The 24635-nt window shown below is 39.5% G+C and overlaps 1 protein-coding gene across 1 annotated transcript in view; it reads right to left on the minus strand.

Annotated features, from left to right (window-relative positions):
* LOC116312248 (sodium/potassium-transporting ATPase subunit alpha-1-like) overlaps positions 1 to 24635 on the minus strand; it is a 53972-nt gene that overhangs the window by 28253 nt on the left and 1084 nt on the right. Inside the window, exon 2 of the mRNA XM_039607271.1 lies at positions 23833 to 23979. The gene's annotated coding sequence lies outside the window, so the exon portion shown is untranslated. The remainder of the gene's footprint in view (positions 1 to 23832; positions 23980 to 24635) is intronic.

Consider the following 24635-nt stretch of genomic DNA (forward strand, 5'->3'; position numbering starts at 1 on the left):
TGTTACTGTAGCAAACTGCAGGTCAAGGGCAGATGAATTTTAGGTTAAAATTCAGCTTTTTTCAGTTACAGACATTGATTACCTTTGCAGAACATAAAATGAAATGATTATTATCACCTTAAAGGTAAACTGTGGACATACCAGACTTATGTATGGAGTGCAAGAGGCCAGTTTTCACACTCATTTAACATGCGTGTTAATCCTAAGACCTGTAGGAATGATAACTACTCAATAGCAAAATCATCATCAGCTTAAACGAAGCATTAAAACACTTAAAGGGTATGTAGAGTCTGGATGTTCTCACTACGGTCATCTCAGGGACATAGCACAGAAGCCCCACCCACTTGATGTTCAAACCCAGCCAATCAAAGGAAAGTTGGCTTCCACGGCAAGGTGCCTTTAAAAGAAGGTTAAATGCCTTGTTTCGCCACAGAGGATCAAGTGAGGCCTTGTAAAACATAAGTCAAGATAATTTTGAATGGTCATTGATGCAAAGGTACTCTACTGGATCCCCCCCCCCCCAAAGAAAATAGAGCTGGAAATGAGCATAATAGGTCTACATTACAATTATTTACGTTTTCCTGTGAAAAGTGACCTTTGGTGTGAGTCAGCTTGACCAAGTTTTATTTTCACCAAACATTTATACTACGACAAACAAAGGGTTCAACTCAGACTCTCAAGAGTCTGAGCCAAGAATCAAGCACCTGCTTTCTCCTCGATTACTGCTCACTCCAGTCAACCTGAACAATATTTCAGTAACACTGTGTTTGCAGTTTTTTTGTGTTTTGCAGAAAGGTAATTTGATAATTTCCCAACCACTATAAACCACATTCACTTGAATGTGATGGCTTTGTTAGATTTCATGTTCAAATTCAGTTCAATCAATTTTTTTAATATAGTGCGAAATCACAACAGCAGTCGCCTTGTGGTCTGCTTATATTATTTGAGATCATTTGTTCTTTTATATCAGGGGTGTCAAACATAAGGCCCAATGGCCAGGATCGCCTCGACCAAGACTCTCATCTGGCCCAGTGGACAGCTTTAGAAAATGTGGAGTGCATAGATTTTTTCTTTTAACTGTATTTTTATAAGTTTTATATATTTTCCAAATTTACCCCCTCCCCCTAGTTCCATTCATATTACACGAAAGTAATTAACCAATAGATAAACAATTAAATTACAGAAGATTTCCTGTTTTTTAACTATGTACTATGAAAAGTCAGATTTTCTTTTTCTTACAGTGTGTCCACATGGGGAAAAAAAGGACATTTTCTGTGAATTAATGAAAACTTTATAGTTTAAAATTACATGACAGTATGGGTAATGGACTACCAGAACCTAATTTTAAAATGTTAAATGGCATGTATTTGTATAGCGCTTTACTTAGTCCCTATGGACCCCAAAGCGCTTTGCACTACATTCACACACTGGTGATGGCAAGCTACGTTGTAGCCACAGCCACCCTGGGGCGCACTGACAGAGGCGAGGCTGCCGGACACTGGCGCGACCGGGCCCTCTGACCACCACCAGTAGGCAACGGGTGAAGTGTCTTGCCCAAGGATACAACGACCGAGACTGTCAGAGCCGGGGCTCGAACCGGTGATGAGTCTGTCTAGCACAACCCCTCGCTGGAACGAGACAATTCTACTACAACAGCAAAAGCAAGACGCAAGTCACCAAAGTTCTTTGTGTTACTCGTGCACGAGGGAGACCCGACTGGAGCCGAGTTTCGTTCCGCCCACTTGACCTCCGTCGGACTCTCAGCCAGGTTCCCTGTAGCGCTCCTTTTATTGTGGTTACATTAATATGCATAGGTTCATTAACATATGACATCTTACATAGGTATACATGTAAACAAAGAGTACTTTGTCTGTGTGTACGTATAAGTATGTGTGTGTGTGTGTGTGTGTGTGTGTGTGTGTGTGGGGGGGGGGGGGATGTGACCCCATGAACGACTTCCCTAAACCTGCTGGCCTGGAAGTCCAGCAGTTCATCTAAACAAAAGGCACTTATACTAAAACAGACATAGATGTGTTTATCATACCATAAAACAGTAAGAGAAGGTACGACCTCTCTCATGACCCCAGGATGTGTGTGTATGCCAGAGTGCTCTGGGATGCACACAGAGTCTTTGCAGACTGCTAAGGATCACAGATCCTATCAATATGCAATTGATTAAACACCTCTAAGAATATATGGTTATATATTTCTAAGCATAAATGACAATCCACAATATAAACCTGACAACCGGCAACCTCCCGATTACAAGACAAACTGCCAAGACGATCGCCCGATTTTACACATTTATCATGCTTTTTCACCGGTCTGACCAACTTAATATCAAAGTCAGCTATGCATCGCTCAGGACATCCCTGCATTATTATTAGTGTCAACATTTTAAAAAATCCATTGTGAACTGTATTTGTTTCAAGCTTTAAAAATATACACTATGAAAAAAAAAAAAAAAAAAAAAAAATATATATATATATATATATATATATATACACATATAAAAAACATTTTATAAAAGAAATGTTTCTTTTTAGTAACGTTAAAACGTGTTTAACAGTATATTTAGATTTAATACTTTCGATGCTGCAGGTTTAAAGCCTTGATCGTGTCACATAGTGTTGCTTTATTCTAGGGTGTAACATCCAAATGTGAGGACATGTGGTGCTTCGAGTTCAGCTCTGAAGCTTAACATGAGGATTAGATGGACAGTTTTGACTGTTCAAAATATAAACACCACATTGTCCCGCCCCACCTGTCACTTCCTTCAGCTTCAAAATTATGTAATGTACAATGAGTCACACACACACACACACACACACACACACACACACACACACACACACACACACACACACATCTCTCTGTTTTTCCTCTTTATAAAAAAAGTATAATCTTTAAATTACCTTACAACAGTGATCAGTATTTAAATGGTTAAAATTCCACAATATCCACACTGGAAGCTTTAAAAAATCTGTAAAAAAAACCAAAACAAAGAAAAAGCAAAGAAAAACAGTAAGTGAGATGTGAATGTGAGAAATACTTAAAACAAATCTAAAGTAAATCGGGGGAATTAATATAAGCGAAATGTTAAAGTTAAAGTTTGTGGGGTTAATTTTGACAGCAAAAGAAAAAATACTAAAACAGAGTGCATGCCCAGCAAGCAAGATTAATAGCCACACACACACACACACACACACACACACACACACAGGTATCCTCATCTCCCCTTCACATGTCTCTTCTGATAAACCACCAGTCAAACCGGTCTGCAAAACTTTTGCAAATATCCTACTTAAAAAAAAAGAAAGATGCACAGTCTGATCTTGCATGTAAAGACATTCTGACATAGGCCAGTGTTGCCTAGCAACAAGGTCTCATGCATAATAGTTGAGGTGTACTGTCCGTAACTCTAGCATGGTTGTGCGAGTGAGATAAAGGGAAACAAAATAAAAATTCTGACTTTGTGAAAACAGCAGGAGGTGTGCAGTGTTGGCGTGGTGAGCTGCATCAAAAAGCTTTAAATAAGAGACTGAAACAGTGTGCTAACTCCAGGTATCTGAACACAGAGTGGTTAAATCCAAGTTTGAGCTGGCATTCGCTGACCAGACGTTTCTGTTCTTATAGGTCAGCTTCAGCACAGTAAACTTGAGGAATATCCTGACCTGACAGTACAGCAATTTTAGCAAGTAAGATGACAATTACCTCTGAGGTCGGTTTGCCCCAGAAGTGTTCACAGTTCAGGATTTTACTCACTGATAACTTCAGATGTAAAAGATAATATCTAAGGCATACTGCCTCTGTAGCTACAGTCATGGGAAAAAGAAGGTTTCCATGGGACCCTCATGTTCACTGTTTAGTCCATCCCATGATTTAGTAGCTTGTAGAGCCTGTAGAGCCACTTTTAGCAACAGTAATGTGAATTCACTGTTTTCTGTATGTCTTTATCAGTCGCTCATATCATTGCAGAGGAATTCATTGAGGTTTGCAGTCATTTGTTTATGCACAGCTCTCTTAAGGTTGCACACCACAGCATTTCACTCAGGCTGAGGTCTGGACTTCGATTGGTTCATTACAACACCTCGATTCTTTTCTTTTTCAGTTATTCTGTTATAGATTTGCTGCTGTGCCTTAGCTGTTAGACTCACATTTGACTCTAGAATACTTTGGTATACAGAGGAGCTCATGGTGACTCAGGGTGCTAAGGTCCTGTGGCTGTAAAACAAGGCCCAATCATCATTCCTCCTCCACTGTGTTGGTACGCTATATTTGGGTTTCTCCATACATGGTGCTGTGCATTATGGCCAAACATCTCCACTTTAGTCTCATCTGTTCAAAGGACATTGTTTCCAAAGTCTTGTGGTTTGCTCAGATGCAGCTTTGCAAATCTAAGTTTTGCTGCCATTTCTTTTTTAGAGTGAGGAGGCTTTCTCCAATTCTTCCAAACAACCCATATTTATTCAGTCTTTTTCTAATTATACTGTTAAGCGCTTTAACATGCTAACTGAGGCCTGTAGTGTCTCAGATGTAGCTCTTGCATCTTTTGCAGTTTCTCTAAGAATTGCACAGTCTGGCCACCAGGTTTTCCACTTGTAAACAGTCTTTCTCACTGTAGATTGATAGTTTTCAAATTTGGCCTTATAGCCAAACCCTTCCTAGATAGGCAGAAGCAATTGCTTTTCTAAGATCACAGATGATGTTTTTTCTCCTTGGAACTGTGTTAAACTAATGCTTTTATAGAGGTGCTCATACTTGCTCACATTACAGGGATGTACATATACTTTTTGCACATACATTTAGTTCTGGAAAGAAAACCCAAACCAAGAATCCTTACACCGCATGAAATGTTGAGGATCAAACTTGTCCCCCATTCACAAAAACTGCACATGTGGAAAATCTGAAGAGTTACGGGTTTGCAGTACCTAGTTAGGCTTGCTAAGGTATAACTGGACAATCACTTTACATCAGAGGTGTTTTAGAAATCAACTTGTTTTCAGTGTTTTTTTTGTGATTATTATTATTATTTTTTTTACAAATGTAATAACTAAAAAATATACAGACTGTAAGACATGAGATGGACTCGCATACTGAAGCTGATGTTTCTCCCTTCATTTATGTCTGGTAAATGAGCGCAAGAAGGGGAGGATTTGTGCTCAAGGGTCCCTCGGAGGCTGATATTAACAAGGGGAGAGCAGATGGATTTCTTGGACACACGCATATACACAGGAATTAAAATGGATTGACAACGTGAGCCTCAAGGGAACAATATGGACTTGGATGCAAAGTAAAATTATTTCAGATTTCCTCTGAGTTTCTGCTGCAACTGAATTTCAGATTTCCACTTCACTTACTGCTCTGCTGGATCATTTCACAGGCCACACGTAAGAAAGAGCATGGCCGTGAATTAGAATTAGGACAGAGAACAAAAAAGCAGAATACACATAATGCATGCACACACAGAGGAACGTGGATTTCTCTCTGGGGCCCCGGGGACTGGTGTTAGCCTCTTAATGATGTCAGAGCCAGAGAGCTGGATTTACTGTGGTGGGGAGGGCTGAGGAAGGACAGCCCACTAACCAGACACACAGACACACACTTCTGGCTATTCTACTTATTATTCCATCAATCATGCACATATTCGTGCACAAATTAGCATTCGGAGAGGAGCGTGACACTGTACCACACTCCCAAAGGACGAGACACTCCTGTTGGAGAACAGGTATGTACTCGCCATGTGAGTAATTACACGGCATGATGACAGGTGTAAATATGAAGCTAGGCAATAGAGTCAGTACAATGAGTTTTCAAAGCAACTTTAAAGCAGTTTGAGTGTATCTGGGATTAGGGACATGATGGTGAGATTACAAAAGAACAAAATGTCACCAGCATCTGTCATCGCACTGTGTTTAACTTTCTGTTCACTTTGTTCCCATTCCATGAATCAATGTGTGGATTTAAGGAAGTTAATCTATTACTAACTTATATAGTAAAGTTAATAAATCATTAACTCTAATTAAATAATTCATCTGCTGTGCTTTAATCTTCTTTTATATTCCATATGGTCAAACTTTTCGGCACAATCATGGGATTCATCTGAAGATTGAAACACATAGATCGATCCACTTGCTTGTGTGGTTATCTGAGTCATTTGCTAACATTGTTTTTTGTATTTCTCTAACTTAATAACAGTGACTGTAACTGCTACCCACCCTTTTCTTCATTTCTGCCGCACTCTCGTTTCCCTGCTTCCTTGTAAAGATTTTTTTTCCTTTCCTTCCAGGTTGACAGCTTTATTGGTTATTTTGTTTTCTGAGCTCATTATTCTCAGGAAGGAAGTTGTGGGTCCTGCGGCCCATTGTGTGGCATTTTACCTTACACCTTTTTGTTTCTTTGTTGCCACGCCTCCCCACCTTTAGTTTAAATATACCAACGTTAATTGGTAACTGAAACTCGGGTGTGGCATCCTCTGTGTATTTTGTGATCACTGAGATAAGCCGAGCCTTGATGATTTTTTTCCTTTTTTAATTTCGACTGTAAAAATTATGTAATGCTTTGTAGTGTTATATATACCTTTTCAGCTACTCATTATCAACCAGTCACATTGGTGTGACACTGCTGTGACATTTAGCTAGGTGGGTGTGGTCAAGACAACCTTCTGAAGTTCAGAATGGGGAAGAAAGGTGATTTAAGTGAACTTGGTATGGTTGGTGGTGTTGTTGGAGGGGCTGGTTTGAGAATTCAAACTTCTGGATCTGCTGGGATTTTCCCTCCCTCTAGAGCAGTGGTTCCCAAAGTGGGGGCGCAGAGCCATTGCGGGGGGGTGCGGTATGAATTTAAAAAGAAAAGAAGAATGCTTGGACACTGTTAGCATAATGGACAGGTTTGTGACGGGGCTTCCACACAAACGCAAAGCAGAAGATGAAGCATCGCCAAATGTGGTTCCAAACCAACTTCCTTCCAAGCCAAAGATTAGAAAATATGATGAAGCATATCTTGCCTTTGGCTTCACCTGCACAACGGCGGTGCCAAGGTAGGTCTCCCTGACAGAATGTGTTTCCCCTGCGTCGGGAGCACGCGCTGGGCTGTCCACATCATGGACAAACAGTATTCCACATTCCTGATTTGTAGTTCACAAACACTTCTTATAATGAAATATTGGTGATGTTAGCTCTTTATGCAGTAAAGTTACAGTGGGATACAAATAATATCAGGCTGATCCTGCCACCATTTGTTCCCCCGGTTCAAATCACGGACAAACAGTATCCCACAGCTGTTTATGTTTTTAAACCCATTTTACACAGAGAGACATTTTTTAAAAAATGTATTGATAGCAATCTTGAATATTCTTACACAGTAAAAAACACACAAAAAAACCAACTATAAGTAAAAATAAAGATGGTTTGTTTAGTGGTTTATTTTATTGCAACCTGTAATTTATTGCAGTTTATTTTCATTTATTTAATTGTTTACAAAAGGTTTGAGGTGTGGAATAAACTGCAATGGAATTTGAAAACAAATATGGCTGTGAGTAGGGATGGGTACCGGTATCACCGGTTGTGACATAAATGGTAGTAACCAGACCGAAAAGCAGCGCACATTTCAGTGCTTTATTTCTTTTTTTCTTTTTCTTTTTTTTTCCTGAGATGTCATACACTTTGGATTCTAGCCAATCATTTTACCTTCCCAAGGATAGTAGGCGGGCCCAGGTACATACGTTCTTTTAGAGCAGAGCTACAGATTAAAAATGCCCAAGGCGAAGCGGTCAAAAGTCTGGCTGTACTTCACAGCAAAAGATGCAAACTCAGCAGCCTGCAACAAGTGCTTTAAGCTGATACTGTGCAAAGGAGGTAACATCTCGCATCTGATGAAACACCTGGTGACGCATAGCGTTTTTTTAAGAAATGCACTGTATTTGATAGCTTGCTGCAAGACCTCACACCAAGCACATCTACTGCGGGTGTGGTGCCTGTTATCGGACCCGGAGTTAGCAACATCCCCCAAAAACCCGAAGAGGAGAGTCCTGGCCCCTAGCCCTGTCAGCGTAGCAGAAATGATGACGGATGATGATGGCAGCAGCAGCCGTTCTTCTCTGGGTCAGTAGCTTAATGTTGTTCGTGTGTAATTTACGTTGGGTAGGCTAACCACGTTATTAAATTAACGCACGTAAGGTGAACTAGCCAACACCGTCGTAGTTACATGCGGCTGTCTTCTTGTTTGATAGAGTGATACCATATATGCCCTATAGCTGCAGAAAAGGCTAACATTGTTATCTTTTTACAAAAAAAACAGCTAAACATGAGAGGTTTTAGGACAAAGTTTGTGTTCTCCATTCTTTAAGCACCGGTTCGAGCACCGTTTAAGCACCGGCACCGTTTCAAAAGTACCGGTTTGGCACCGATATCGGATAAAACCTAAACGATACCCATCCCTAGGTGTGAGTGGTTGGAGGATGTGTCAGTCCTTGTGATTGTGTTTGGGGGGGGGGCGAAGATTTTTTTGTAAAACAAAGGGGGGCCTAGCAAAAAAAGTTTGGGAACCACTGCTCTAGAGTTTGCAGAAAATAGTCAGAAAAAAGAGAAAATATCCACCGAGTGTCAGTTCTCTGCTTGAAATTGGCTTTTTGATGGCAGGAGAGAAGGGCCAAACATCTGATAAGAATTTAACAGTAACTCAAAACACCCACTTGTTACAACCAAGGATGCAGAAGAGCATCTCTGAATGCAGAACACATCCAACCTTTAAGCAGATGGGCTATAAAATGAAACACCACAGACTACATTTCAGAAAAAAATTTTTGCCTGGTCTGCTGCAGTTTTCAAGATGAAATCGTGGATCCATCCTGCCTTGTTTCAACAGTTCAGGCTGGTGTTGGTGGTGAAATGGTGTGGGGATATTTTCTCGACACACGTTGGTTTTCATGGAACAGGAGATTCTCATCATGGATGAACACCCAAAAAATCTGCAGCAACTGTGATGCTGTCTTGTCAACATGGATCAAAGTCTCTGAGGAAGGTTTCCAGCACCTTGTTGAATCTGTGCCATGAAGATTTAAAGCAGTTCTGAAGGTAGCAGTAGTAAAGTGTAGATATTAGAGTGGCTGATGAGAGTACGTCAATGTCTTTTATCAGCCTCGAATATGAAAAAGAAGCACATGTGACTGCAGTACTGTTCTAGAAAAAGGCAAATTTGTTGTGAGCCCATTCAGTCGATCAGGGCAGGATTTGCAGAAATTTTCAACTCTTTTTTATTATTACTGGCTCTTTGAGTTTAATGAGGAATAAATCCGTGTCACGCATTAATCCATACCGTGTCAGAGTATCAGTTAAATATGATGAAAAAGTGAACTTGTTTTGAAATTATGTATTGATTTTTCCTTCCCTACTGTCTCTGCAGCCCTCCTCCCATCTGTCTGTCTGCCTGTCACTCTATCGCGTGCTCTTGTGAATGAAGCGCTCACACACACACGCACACAGCAGCAGCACAGCATGTTGCATGGTGTGGGCAGCTGACATTTCACTGCAAGCAATCTGCCAGTCAGAGTTAGATGTGCTCGCGTGATCGCACACTAACACACCAAATCATACACACACGAACATGCCAAATCTTCAGTGAATGAATGAGGGATTTTTTCGCCCAGTTTACTTTATCATACACATGTGTGTGCTTGATTCACGTTACGTAACGCTTCATTCCCTGCTCTGACTTTCTGCCATTTAGTTATCCATGTGTGCAATGAATCACCAGGCTGCTTCACTTTAATGTAGCGAGCACGTGCAAGGGGTTGCGTAACAATCTACTGTAATCTCATGTAAACCGGCATATAAAAAAGGCCGCCTCATTCATATATTAATAATAACATGAGAAAAATAAAGGCAAAAATAAAGACAGCTGACAACTAAATAAATTCAAGTATAGAAATACTGACTTATGCGTCATCAGGTATGAATAAAGTATCAGATGTTAAGTACTAGTGCAGAAGGTTTATAGATGCACAGAGGAGGGTTTAGGGATTTGTTTATAGTTTATGATGAGATTTAAATTATGTAAAATGTAAGATTAAGGCATGTAAACATCATGCGAGATATTAAAAAGATTATTATGACTATTTTGTCTATTTATTTTATGTGATTTCTTTTGTTCTGTTCTCCAATTGTTTTTGTGAATTTTATCCCCAGCGTTGAACAACGTTGGTTTTTTTTCACAGTCAAAAACCAAACACAGGGCTGCACTTATATAATAGCGGACTAGCAGGGAATTTTGTTGGAGGCTATATTTAAAAGCAGATTAACGTATACGGTTCTTTTGTTAGTATTCAGTGCACCTAAATGTTGCATGACAAAAGAAACTACTGTTTACTGAGCTATGCTGCACTTGTCAAAAATAATGAAGTCAGAGTTTAACATAAATTAAACACAAAGATAGAATGAAGCTTTTAATAGAAAGTAATTCAAATGGAAAAAGAGAGGAGAGTAGATGCAAAGGTTACGTGTCTATTTTTGTACATGGTTAATGAAATGCATTCAAGTTTCATTAAAGACTGAAAGCATATTTCTATCTATAAATTGTTAATGGTTAAGTCTGTTTTGCAATGGCAAAATGGTATTAAATGTAAACTCAATGTGCTTCACACTGAAGAAAAAAACATAAAAACCTGTGCAGGTTTACAATGCCTTAAAACTTCAAAAACATCCAAATAAATTTCTGAATAAATAAAGCATCAGATTCTATTGCATTAAAATAAATGTAAAATTTTTTAAAAATATTCATACATCAGCAATCCAATGCAGAGATCACGTTACTGCATCTACCCAGTGAAACAACTCTTCTTTTAAAATGCTAACCGCTTAACCCTGTTATACGCTGCTTTCAAGTCACGTAGCAAATACTCAGAGGGAGTACCATGAATGAGCTGAAACTAGAGCACGAATTAATCCTGTATACTTATCATTACTGTAAAACTTAAAAGAAGGATTTTGTACCCGTCATTATTTAATCTACTTCTTTTGGAAATGTGGGCTTAAGATATTTAATGTAGCTTAGCGAAGGTTCAATCAGGAAGAGTACTTCATTCAGCCTCCCTCATGGCTTCATTCATCACTGTGTCGCAGCCACACCTCTCTCCATTCATAGTTTCAAATGTAAGAAAACATTTGCAGGTTCATTTCATCGAATCAAACAAAGGGAAAGCCAGTTTAAAGTAAACCATGACAAGCAATAATTCCTCTGCCTTTGCATTTAGATCTAAGGTTTCTCTGAGAACATGAAGTACATTAAACTCCCTGAATGACTCGTGCAGTGGAGATAAGTATGCAGGAGGCTCATCACCAACAGCTGCTGTGTATAATTTTTAAGAGGGAGTGAGATCAGAGGACAAGATGTCCTCACACGTGCTATAATTAGCTTTGTGGGTGTGTTTCTTCCTAGCAGTGACAAAATTTAGGAGCGCATTTACAATTCGGAAATTGTCATAATTACACGAAGAAAACAGGATGTTTCTGAAAGTTCAAAAAGAGCGAAAGATGCTGCCAGAGGAGAAAATCATCGACATATGCCGCTTTTCCACCAGGAAGGCTTCAACTAATTTGGGGCTGTGACCGTGTCGGTGTGCGCGTGTGTGTCTGCACGTGACAGGTGTAGCGGTTACCATGGCAATCAGACAGCAAGAGTGACGAAAAATGTTTATGGAAGTAGTGTGATGGCAGCGGAAAACTATCACCACTTCCTATCTGCTGTCTCACACACGCTGTGGAAACATGGAAACGGTGGATGATATCTTTCTTTCTTGTCAGTGCATTTTTTTCTGCTAAATCGACACTTTCAGTTAGATTGCATCAGTATACCTCATCAAGCGTGTGTGTGTGTGTGTGTGTGTGTGTTTTCCCTGAAGGGTTGTTAAGAGCAAATATGCCATGTGTGGTTTAGGCACCCAGTGTGTGTATGTGTATATGGTTGCACACCATTGCCTAGAGGCAGCCAGAGTTATGCTATCATTATCTCTCCTCGCTGGGAAGTTTTTGGAGAAGTGGGCCAACTTTGATGAAACGGTGCACAGACAAGTAGCAAGAAGAGAAAGTTTGAAATCAAAAGACTAGAAAAGAAAATGTAAGCAATGCACTAGTTGTTTTGCTTTTGTTTTTGTTTTTTAAAGACACAATTAGTGACCCTCATCTAATTGAAATTGTGTGTTTTCACTGCAGACAAAAAGACCAAAACTCTTACTTTGTTCTACTAATGGAAAACTTCCAGACTGTCTGCCTGCCACTGCAAGTACATGCACAGATTTCTTTTGTAAGGTTTGCAGGTAAGGCTAAAACTGAAAAACCAGCAGCTAATCAATTGTTCCTTGGCTTGGTGTGTACTAAGGCTATCCATGCACTGGCAGATATTTGAGATATCCCACTAACAAACGCAGGAGTGGGTGAAAAACAGCATCACATTTTTTGGTATTCTAAAAAACAAATCTACTTTAGTTATCATAGTAATTAGGTCCCCCGTGAAATGTTTCATTTTTAAAAAAACACTCCCTACCAGTCTACTCACTCTTTGTCATCAACACAGTGCTGGTACAGAGCCACTTGTTATTTGAAGAGCCAGCCCACATTTTAACAGGTTTAGCAGCCGATTCTTACATAGCACCGTTTGCAGAAGTTGGGTCATTTCCATGGGAATAATATCATAGTGGACGGAATCTGTGGGCAGCATCTTCCAGTTATTTGTAAGTTTCTTGCTGTAGGACTCTGGGATGGGAGGCACTCTCTGAGTCTTTACACACTGTAACATTCAAAGCCTAAGTCATATCACATTTGTCTCTCTTCCACTAGTACCGACTCGGTTCTGCTTGACTCGACTTGGTTTTTAGGATTTTACATTAGGTAGTAGAACCTGGTACCAGGTACTTTTTTAGTACCTGCTCTGCCTGGGTTCAAAGCGATCTGAATCAACCTGAAAATGTGATGTCAGCAGACTGCATGCCACCGATTGGCCTGTCAGTGGTGTCACTCTTTGAGTCATGAGAGTGACTCCTTAACAAAAATCATATGCACAATTTCTGAAACCTGGCAACATGGTTCCCGAGTCTGACAAAATGTCATAGACCGAGCAAAAAAATTCATGATTCATGACTAGTGTAGCATTTGTAGCTGAGGGCTTCAGCTTTCAGGTAACAAGGAAATGACTTCATTCACGTAGATTACTGATTGGCAGCGCTAACTCGAAATTTCAAGTTACTTTCCTCAAAATTTTGAGTTACTTTTCTCAAAATTTAGAGAAAGACAGCTTGAAATTTTGAGCTATGGATACTTTTTTTTTTTTTTCGTGGCGGAAATGGGCTTCCATACATAACAGACACTCGGACAAGGAATGAATGAACACACACAGACTAAAAGCACACAGGAGGTGATTAAGGGAAATGGAAACACGTGGGGAAACAGCTGACACAAATGAACATAACGACGTCACAGGGGAAGAGTAAAACTAAATAGACAAAATGAACATAGAGACACAAGACCTCTTCAAAATAAAACAGGAAACATAATGAGACACAAACATGACAATACAAACTTGACAACATAAGACGCGCAGACATGAAACACATGAAGGACAAGGAAGACTTAAACACAGGGGTTGAAGACACAAGGGAAATCTGATAAACAATGAACTGTACAGCAACCTAGGCATAATAGGAATGAACTTAGAGAAACTAATAAACTTAAACACAAACCATAAACATCAATATATATATATAAACTCAAAACACTGGGTCAAAAGACCCAGGATCGTGACAGTGAGATGGTACTCAATTGTAGTGGAAAACTGAAAGTGAGTAGAATAGAGTTAAGTACAGTCGAGTCGAGTTGAGCCAAGTAGGTACTAGTACAAAAGAGGCTATTGTACGTTTCCTGAATGTTCTGGCAACATCAAAGGTGTAGAGGATGTGCAGCTATGTAAAGTACATGACCTTCTCTACAGGTTTCAGTGAAACACACTCATGTGACCGGCAGGTGATCATACTAGACAAACGTCTACATTTTTCGTGTTGCGGGTGTCTCACAGGGCAAGAGAGGCAGGTTACCAGTCTGTCACAGGGCTAACACAGAAAGCCAGATTCATGCTCACACCTACAACCAATTTAAAATCAGCAGTTAACCTAACCCAAGTCTTTGGAATGTGGGAGGAAGCCAGAGAGAAGCCACACGGCATGAGGAGAACATGGAGAACCACCACAGCACCCCCATGCACCAACAACAACCTAAAAAAGTCTCTTAACGCCATCCATCCATCCAATCCATCCTTCTTCCGCTTATCCAATACAGGGTTGTGGGGGGGCTGGAGTCTATACCAGCTACCACAGGGCGAAAGGTGGGGTGAACCTTGGACAGGTTGCTCGTCTGTTGCAGAGTGAACAATCCACATAGCAAATGTTTAAATTTGTAGCTATTCATAACCAAATAGAAACCTTTAGTTAACGTTATGGAAGGTGCCCAGAATGTCCCCTTCCACACTAAAACAATTGCAAACATTTATGAATGGCTAGACTAACCCTATTGAAAGATATTGTCAGTGTGGGGCGTCAACACAAGCTGCAAAATTTCATTAAAAAAAGTTCACAAACAAGAAAAGGTTAATAGTAGAAAGCTTGTCCTGTGTCTATTTTTCCTAATGACAGCAGCAGAACAGCAACAAGTGAATTAGTGAGACCCAAGAAGCAGTTTTTAGTCTGATCAGCATCCTTTTTAGAAAAGAAAGTAAGTTAGCAGGGTTCATGTGGAGGACACGTGCATACACATGCTCACACAAACAGGTTGTCATGGTAACTGTAGCTCAAGCATCAGGATGTGTGCTTTAAATAACCCTCATCTATATCAGTGTGTCTGACTGTTGGCCTATCAATTCTGAACTGAGAAGCTTCTTCCATCCAAGGAAGTTTGTGTGTGTGGCTTTTTTTTTATTTAGTGTGGAGTGACATGTTTTTTTCACACCACTGGAACCAGAAAATTTAGTTACACTATAACAAAGTTCTACACACATTCTTGTCATCAAGAGGTGTAACAGATGTACTAAGATTTGGGAGATCTGTCTATTCAGCAAATACAAACAAATTTTACATAATGTTTCTACGGAGCAAAAACACCTTTTTTTGTTTTTCCTGTTTTGCTACTTTTTATTTGTTGTAGTGTTTTGTTTCACAGGGCCACTGTACTAATCTGGTGCCAAACAAAAGTTAAAAAAACAAAAACATTAATAATTAGGTGTAACGAGGATCCTAACTGCGACGCTTTCTGCTCCCTCTACTGACCTCTTCCACTTAATGGTGACATATCTTTTGGCCAGTAGATGAATTCCCACTGCTCGTTAAACAGAAAAACAAGATAAATTATTACTGATTAACAATAATTGGAAGTAATTTTTGTTGATTTTGATTTTCTTTCTAAGAGCTTTAATGGACAGCATATATAAAGAAAAACTTTGCTTTTCTTTAATACAAAAATTATTGTCATAATGCAAGGAATTAGTTTAATTTCCCCAAAACTGCAATAAATAAAAACATACAACTTACAATATGTTATACTAAGATACATCTATTTGTATAAGTTCATTTGATAACATCCATCCCTTTTTTCTTTTTTACAAACTGCTTTGATCTGTTGCTCATACCAAGGCCAGTGGTTTATAGCTGGCTCTTATAGCTTTAGCTTTTCCTTTTTTAGCTTCTATAATATACTGTAGCAGATGGCCAGCAACCTAGAGGTGCGACAGCATGTACTGCTCCTCTCACATCTGTCATAACATCCAAGAGAGTCTCTGTGTTTGTCATCATATGAAATTTGCATCCACATCTGCTGTTAAAGGCATTTTTTTTGTACATTATTTGACTCCAGTAAAATCACTCTGCTGCGCTCAGGGTGGCTGACTTCTACAAGTAACACCTCACATTATTCACAGAAGTGAAAAAAAACCCACATCAGCAGACTGTCATGAGTGTAAAATGTACTGCAACATATGGATGGAAGAGAGGATTACTACAATGATGCAAACAAAAGAGATGCAAATAAATCTAAATAATTTCATAATATTTAGATTAATCCTACTGAACAAAGTAAAAGGTAATGCTTGAATATAAAGACACTGAACATTTTCTTTCTTCTTACTGTTTGCATAATGTTATTTGTTTCAGTGCATCGGTGGGAAGCGTTAGAAACACCGATCACGGTGATGGCACCATGGATGGACCCATTAATGAAATTATATATATATATTCCATTTATCTGCTACAAGCTGTAAACCTTATTTTGGAAAGTCAGCCAAATTTTGAAAATCCTTTTAACTAAATTTTACTGGTAATGCCAAATGTGCACTCAGATTCACTTTTAAAAAGATTATAAATTTGAACTTGACTACATTTATCTCACTTTTACACAAACTTGTTACTCTGGAGATTTTAATAACCCAAATGCTCTTTTTTTTCAGCTAATGCATTGAAAAAAAACATTTAAAAAAGATGGGGGCTTTTATTGGCGCACTTCTAGTCCTTAGCAGCAACTGAACCTAACTGAGTTTTGTTGCTGACCATGTCCATCCCTTTATGACCACAATGTACCATCTCAGTCATCTCAAACCGGTTTCTAAAACATAACAATGAGTTCACTGTACTCAAATGACCTCCACAGTCACCAGATCTCAATCCAATAAAGCACCTTTGGGAGGAACAGAAACAGGAGATTGGGTGGAACAGGAGATTCACATCAAATCTGCAGCAACTGTGTGATGATGTCATGTCAACATGGACAAAAATCTCAGAGGAATGCTTCCAGCACCTTGTTGAATCTGTGCCACGACAAATTAAGAGAGCTCTGAAGACTTTAGGAGGTTTAACCCAGCATTAGCAAGGTGTACCTAACAAACTGACCGGTGAGTGAATACTGCAAACTTGAAAACTGGCTCATCCACATAGTTTTTCAAGGTGGGAAGAGAGGACGCAGTGCTGTACTTTTCTGCCTTAAGCAGGGATTGTGTGAATGTTCTCCACATCTGCTTCTGATCCCAAAAAGTAATGTAATATTTATCCGAGGCAACATCTGACCGTCATTATTAAAGTAAACACAACACAGAGCCAAATTCAGGATTGGACTGTACCAGCTCTATGAAGCAGAACACAAAATACAGGTCTGAGTTTACCCACGATAAAAACATTACCTGCACTTCAGAGTTACGCCTGTTATGTAGCTGTGAGATATTAACCCTCAAGAGTCAGTTTTGATTAAATGTAAACAAGACAACAAACAGGATTTTCAAACACAAATCCTCTACAAATCAGACTCAGGAAAATGTAATAATATGACAAGATGATCTTTTACTTTTAAGACAAGCTAAACCACTGCAGGCCAAACTGTGGGAAAGGGAAATTCTGCTTGATGCTCAGTTTTGTGGACGGGAATGTGAGAAGTGCTGGCTTCAGTTAGAAGCTGGACAAACTGTTCTATAACCTGAACACCACAAGTTTGAGGCCCACTTAGCAAAAAACAGAGACTTCTGTACAAAGTCTTGAGTCACACTCCATTTCTCTGTATTTTGCTTCCAAGCAGCCAAACATTCTTGTCACTTTGTCAAGTCCTCTTGAGCAATAGTTCTCCAGGTTTTCCAAAGGTTGCGTTTTCATTCATTATCTGTCCAATCCAGACTATTTTCAGAGGGATTTTTTTGTTTTGTTTGTAAGCTACCTAAGAACTATGCCTAACACTGACCTATGACTCCCTCAAACATCACCTAATGCAACTCTGTGCTGTGTCTAGACATCACAGACAACTTAACAAAGAACAAATCGTCATCAATATGTTCGAAAGAGATCATGTACAACAGTGAGTGTCTACAGCCATCTGTAAAACACGGTGGAGGCTCTGTCATGGTTTGAGCTGCATTTCAGTCAGTGGTGTTGCATCTTGTTAAAACTGACAGATTTCTAAATGCAGAAAAGTACCATCAGATTTTGATGCACCATGTAATACTATCTGGAAAGCACCTGATTGGTAACGGCTTCGTTTTTCATCATGTCATTGATCCAAAACACACTGTCAATGCAGTAAAATTGTACCTGGATAGAAAAACACACAGTGGAACACTATCAGTCATGGATTGGCCTCCCCAGAGTCCGGACCTCAACATTATGGAAGCAGTGTGGGATCATGTTGACAGAGAACAGAACAAAAGGCAGAAACATCCAAAGAAGAGCTTTGAATGTCCTTCAAGAAGCCTGGAGAACTATTCCTGAAGATGACTTAAAGACATGACAAGAAAGCTGCCTAAGAGAGTTCAGACTGTCCTGAAAAATAAAGGTGGTCACACTAAATATTGACTTTCAAATTAATTAGAACTGCACTAACTCTTGTTCTAATAAAACAATATCTGTACATCAATATCATTTGACACTCTCCATCATTACACACCTTTATTTCACTGCCCTCTACCTGTAAATGTTATGGCTGATAATGGCTTTGAGTTGGTTTGCCTTCTTACATCCACTGTGAGTGGCTCTAAGTTTGTTGAACACAGACGCACAAACTTTTTGGAGTATTCTGGGTGATTAAAATGAAGATAATGTGACACCAGATGATTAGTTCCTCCTAGTAGAAAAACAAGGGTAGAAGAAATAATGTCGCTGTGTCCACTAATAAAGTCCATTTAAAAAAAAGGGTAGAAACAAGTTTGCAGGGTAGTTGCATGCTGTAAGGGCTTTGTTGGACAGGCACTATGTGCTTTTGACTACTTGTTTTCACCAGCCTCCAGTCTTAATGCCCAAATATTACATTGTATCCTGATTTTCATATGAGAATGGCATTAATCTTTCTAAATTATCAGGATAAAGGATCATTTTCCAAAATGAATAAATAACAGCTCCAGTGCTGTCACCAGCCTTTTTCATAACCTTTGCCTCCAGTGAATAAACCAATAAACCAATTATTTTATTGCATTCACACTATCAGTCTCTCGATTGCTTGATTTCACCGAGCATGTGTATAACTCAGCCAAGTGTAAGTGCTCTACCCCAAGGACACTGTCAGGAACACCAAACAAGAAAACTACATTTCCAAATCAATCATTTCAGAAAAGCTTCTTTTCCCAGCATAAAAATGATTTCAGTGCCATGACGTGCACTACAATCTGGGACAATGTTGAATCAGAGCTAAAATTATTCTCAGGAGAAAAAAAATCTAATAATAATAATAATAAAAACTAGTGCTCAAAAACATGTAATCCTCTCTTTGTCTCACACACATACACAGATGTTGTTTATACTGATAAAAGAAAAAAAAAGCCTTCCAACTGTCTTTCCCTGAATCCTTTGTTGGTTTTCCCAACATGCTTGCTGGTTGCATGGAGAAGAGGGAGGAGCCAAAATGTCAGGGGTCACCTGACAAAGATGTTTGATCTTTCTTTTGGCTCTGCGTGTCTCTATATTAGTTCAGTCATTCTCAGTACGTGTTTGCTCTTCTTTTTCACAGCAGGTTCAAAATTAGAAGGATGAGGATCCGTCCTCGGGCCTGTACGTGCATCTGAGCACGCTCCCTCTGGTCTCTGGGGCCATAAATGTTTCATCCTGGGACCACATTGTTTTCACAGATTTCCAATAACACTAACAAGACTTCAGCGACACAAGTTACGACAACGCGACAGTGTTTGGCAACTGTAAACTGAGCGATGCTTCTTTTTAGTGGAGTGTTGGTAAAACAAGACTTTTCCTAAAATATCATCTTTATTTTAGATCATTTAGAATTTTATTAAATTAATAATTTAAGAAATGGTCAATTTTATTAGGTTTTTTTTTTTTTTTTTTTTGAAAATTTATATCTAAATGTGGACTAGGAGGATTTGTATGTAGGAAATGAATACTGTTGAACCATGTGTGAAACAAATAAATCAAATGAAATGAAATATGTTGTTAATAGAGGATTTTATTATGATGCAATGAGATGCTTTGCTACTTTGTGATACTAATTCTACTATCGTTCTGTTTAGGGAGGTCAAAGGTAAAAGTTGTGTGGCTTAAATATGTTTATTTTCTGCATAGCTGTTTTTAACCTTAAACTCACTGGCTGTCAGGGCCAGAGTTCATTTTTTTTTAAATAACTCTTTAGCCTCATCTAATGGACAGTACTGGAAAAACAAGTAATTCTGTGTAAGCTTTTTATGCCTTTGGACCTTCTGTAATCTAAGAACTCCTGCTCTGTGAATTCATGCTTGATTAACTTTAACCCTGCAAGTCTTTAGGTCACATCAGAATATGTATGCATGACCATACAAACAAAGGAAGAAATAAAACCCCCCCACAAAACTTCAAGTCACGTTCTCTTCAACCTCCTAGCTCTGCCTGTGAAAATAAGTAGTGATGATCCACAGATCCAACAACATTATTACATTACAAGGACTTTTCTAGAAGCTATTATTAAAGCAAAAAAACATGTAATGAAACAGAGAGGAAAGCTTGCAGTGTCCCACGGGGCTGATCTTATATACACACAGATGATCTTCCTGTTCCTCTGCTGCTCTGCTAAAGGAAACCTCTGTGCATTGTTTATATAGACTGACTATAAGGTACATGAATGTGATGTATTCAAGTCATGTGACATAATTTTATTTTCAGTCCCACCAGCCTGACGGTGAGACTAGGTAATGCAGTGTGATTGTGAAAGTGCTGTCTGGATCACCGGCTCTTCCTCTAGGTGACACTTATTGCTGTCGTCTAAAACACTGTCTCTGCACTCTGTAGTTATGTTGAGCATACCAGAGCTGTGCACGGCCTCCCTTCCACAAGCAAAACAAAACACAGCAGACAAACTGGAGGCCTTCTCCTCTTTCCTACAGCACCTAGCGTCACCTGAATATCAGAAAGGTGAGCCCACAGAGTAATCTGTATGCCCATAAACTGAGTCTAGGTGCAGCAGAGGTGGAGTGGACAGCAGCTGCAAAAGCATTTACTGCCCCCCACCCTCCACTCCAGCTTTCTCTCTCTCACACACACTCTTTAGCTATTGGACAACGGCAGTATCAGAGTTGATGTATAAACCAAGAGCCCGGGTGAAAGGTTGTGCTCCTCCTTCCCAACACAAAACTGGAGCAGCACAGCTATTTTTCTTTGTTGCTTTGCTATTCAGTGAACAGTGACCTGCTCCAAACGAGACATGGCAGACAAACCAGGAAGACAAGGAAACGTCCCAACTGTCCAATAGTCTACAAGTCACAGCATAAAGAAGTATCAAAGCTGAACAAACAGATTTTGCCAGCTTTTATGTTTTCAGTCAGCATCACAAAAGTGGCAAATGCTTTGAAGACAACCTAAACTTGGTAAGTTTATCCTCTAAAATTTATTGCATGCAATTAGAAATGAGCTATGCTCTGTTGACTTTTACACTGAGATAATTTCTTTAGCTTTAAGGAGGTGGATCTTTTCTTTTCATGTGCCCACAAAACACTCAGAGTGGATAAGTCTCTTTTATGACTTTACTCATCATTCAAATTTTCTACTCATGACTTATGCTCTTTGGATGATTTCTAAGAGTGAAGTGTCACAGAGCACAGATGGCTGAAATTCCTAATGCAAAAAGAAAGGTGGTGACAAGACTGAGGAAACAAATGAGCCATGAAAGAGAAACGAGTGGCTGCTAAACTACAAAAGAACATAGAGTTTCAGATAATGAATGGTGTATGTTGCTGCTAGACTTCACAGCTGGCAACAACACAACAATGATCTAACAAAGAGAAGCCAACAGTAAGGCCACAGGAGGCATATGGAAGAGGTTACGCCCAGATAGTGACTGCAGGTGTGTTTGTGTGCTATGTGACACAGAGGCTTTTTTGAACAGACTGCTTTATAAATACACTCTTCACTGAGCTACAGCGCCATCTGTGAGACAACCGAGTGTTTGCTCACAAAACCGTATAATCCTGTTTATTGTTTTTGGGATTTGGGTTTCCGAGCTATAGTCTGTATTTATTTTGTCTGAACTGATTATCTACTACAATAAGCATGTCTCTCAGATGAAGCTAGAATAAATAAAACCTAAACAAAGGGTGACATTATCATGGATGTTTTGGTGGTACACCTCATGTTTTAGGCCAGTGTTTCCCAACCTTTTGGAGCCATGGCACATATTTCACATTAGAAAAATCACACGGCACACCACCAAACAAAAATGTCACAAAAAGCATATTGATACCTTTTCCCCGTGCACCATGTATAGAATTGGCTCAGTTTGTCTCCAGTATACCTTTTTTGCTTTCTTCTAACCACTAGTCATGCTAGGGCCCTTATCTGGGTTGGAATTTTCTCCAGGAACCAGGTCAGATTGTCTACTTTTTCTTTTCAAATATTTTCCTATTGATATTACGCACTAAGTTGTCTCACAGCATGACTATTATATAACTTCAACTACCAAATAGAGCAGGTAGTTGTACTGCCCTCTAGTGGAAGAGAATGTAACTGTTCTGTCCGTTACTCACACCAATCGCTTCGAGTACCAATAAGGTGGAACCAGATAATCTTGCACGGCACACCTGATCATTTCTCACGGCACATCTGTGCACAGTGGTTGGGAAACACTGTTTTAGGCTATCCATGTCCTGTAGTGGGCCACTGTGGGATAGCTATCTGAGGGACCTTACAACAGCGGTCCCCAACCCCCGGGCCTCGGACCGGTACCGGTCCGTGAGTCGTTTGGTACCGGGCCGCGAGAGTTGAGGCTCAGGTGTGAAATGTATGGTTTTCAGGGTTTTTATCGGTTTTCAGCGTTATTCTGTTATCGTTTTTATTGTTAACTCGGTTTTCCTGGGTCTTTTCACGTGTGTTATGAATAAATCTTTTTTTCGGTACCGGTACTAGTTTTATTTTGTTGTATTTATCCGCGACACCTTCAAGGCCGGTCCGTGAAAATATTGTCGGGCATAAACCGGTCCGTGGCGCAAAAAAGGTTGGGGACCGCTGCCTTACAAGCTGTCAGGGGAGGGAAAAGGTTACTTGCTGACCATACCAGAGTGACCCAGACCTATCTCAAAATCGAAGGAGAGGCCCAGCCACAACACGAGGATGTGAGGGATCAATGGCAAGATGCAACATATGCAGGAGAATTGAGACTTTATAGGACACCACAGTGCAAAATGGTGAACACTGCAAGGAGAATGGGAAGAAGAAACTCACTGAAGATGGTGTTAGATGTGTATACCAGACAAAGGTGTTTACACCTGCAAAGCTATGAACTGCCACAGTGATGCCGTAACAATTCTGTCTTTCAAGGATAAATAAGCAAGTATGATACTAGTAGTCCTTTTAACAGTGGTGTTCAAGAAAACCGAAAACATGTTTATCTTAGTTTTAAGTGGTGCTTTACTTAGTGTGAATATACCTTCCTTAGGCTCCTGACAACCTTAAATATTGGAATTAAGTATAGAAAATGACTGAAAGATGAAGAGGAAACACTGCTGTCCCACCAATGCTGATTAAGAATACAACATCATGAAATCCCAGAAAAGACCTTGGTTAACTGGGGTTAATTGGTAAATGTTTCATCATAATCCCTTGATAATGGTCACATAAACATATGCGTTTCATTCTGCACTCTGTCAACTGCCTCTTCCATAAGAGTCAAATTTGTCATTTTGCCGTCAGTTGCCATGCCAGTCCTTAATGTACAAACAATATGCAATATAGTTAATAAGAACTACTTAAAAAGGTTGACAGCGGAGAAGAATTAAAATGAAAAAGTGTGTTCTAAAATTTTAAAAAGAAAAAAATTTATCTTTAAAGAAAGAGAGGGATGTTGCTTGAGTGTGATGTACCTGATGAGTCGCTCCCAGGCGCCTGGTACCTGGAAGAGCAGAGGCTGATGCCCAGCAGTAAATATGGGATGGAGCAGAAAGGACCCAAATGAAGACTCACTATTCATGATGTTGGCTCAGAGGACCATGGAGACCTCTGTGAGATGCCTGATGGAGCAAAGAGCATTATTGAGGTATCAGATAAAGTGTTGTATAGCTCTTGCCATGCCCTTTCATATCATATATTACTTGATATGGTCTTGAAATGTTTCTTTATGGTCAACTTTGAACTTCAGTGCTAACAACGATGGTGAAGGTCAAATGTTTCGCCAACCTAGGGAGTCATGTCCCTCAAGGCCTAGTATATTGTTTGAATTTTGAACACAATCCATAAAAATGTGTGGGTAATGTAAAGTTTTTACTGCTTTTCACAATTTGTGTGAACTTGATGTCATTTTGACCCAAATTAAATAAGCTTGAACTGAAAATGAAAATGAAAGCTTTGAACCAAAGACTGCTAACAAACAGACAGACGGACAAACATTTGTCTTTTTCTCCTTTGAAGGAAGGACATCAAGTGCACTAAAATTGAATAACGATTGTGTAGATTAGCCGCTATATTTTAAAACTCCAGCGGGCAAAATATTAATGTACAGTAGGGCTGCTTTTCCACATTGGAAATTTTATGTCATAGACTTTAAGATCGTGTAAAATCACATAACTACTTTTGGCCACACTGACTACATTCTTTATACTTTTCCATTCTGTTTTTTAACTACATGACACTGCCCCTCTATTTGACAGTGGGAATCATGATGGATGTA

This window comes from Oreochromis aureus, linkage group 23 (genome assembly GCF_013358895.1).
Source record: "Oreochromis aureus strain Israel breed Guangdong linkage group 23, ZZ_aureus, whole genome shotgun sequence".
Taxonomy (NCBI): Eukaryota; Metazoa; Chordata; class Actinopteri; order Cichliformes; family Cichlidae; genus Oreochromis; species Oreochromis aureus.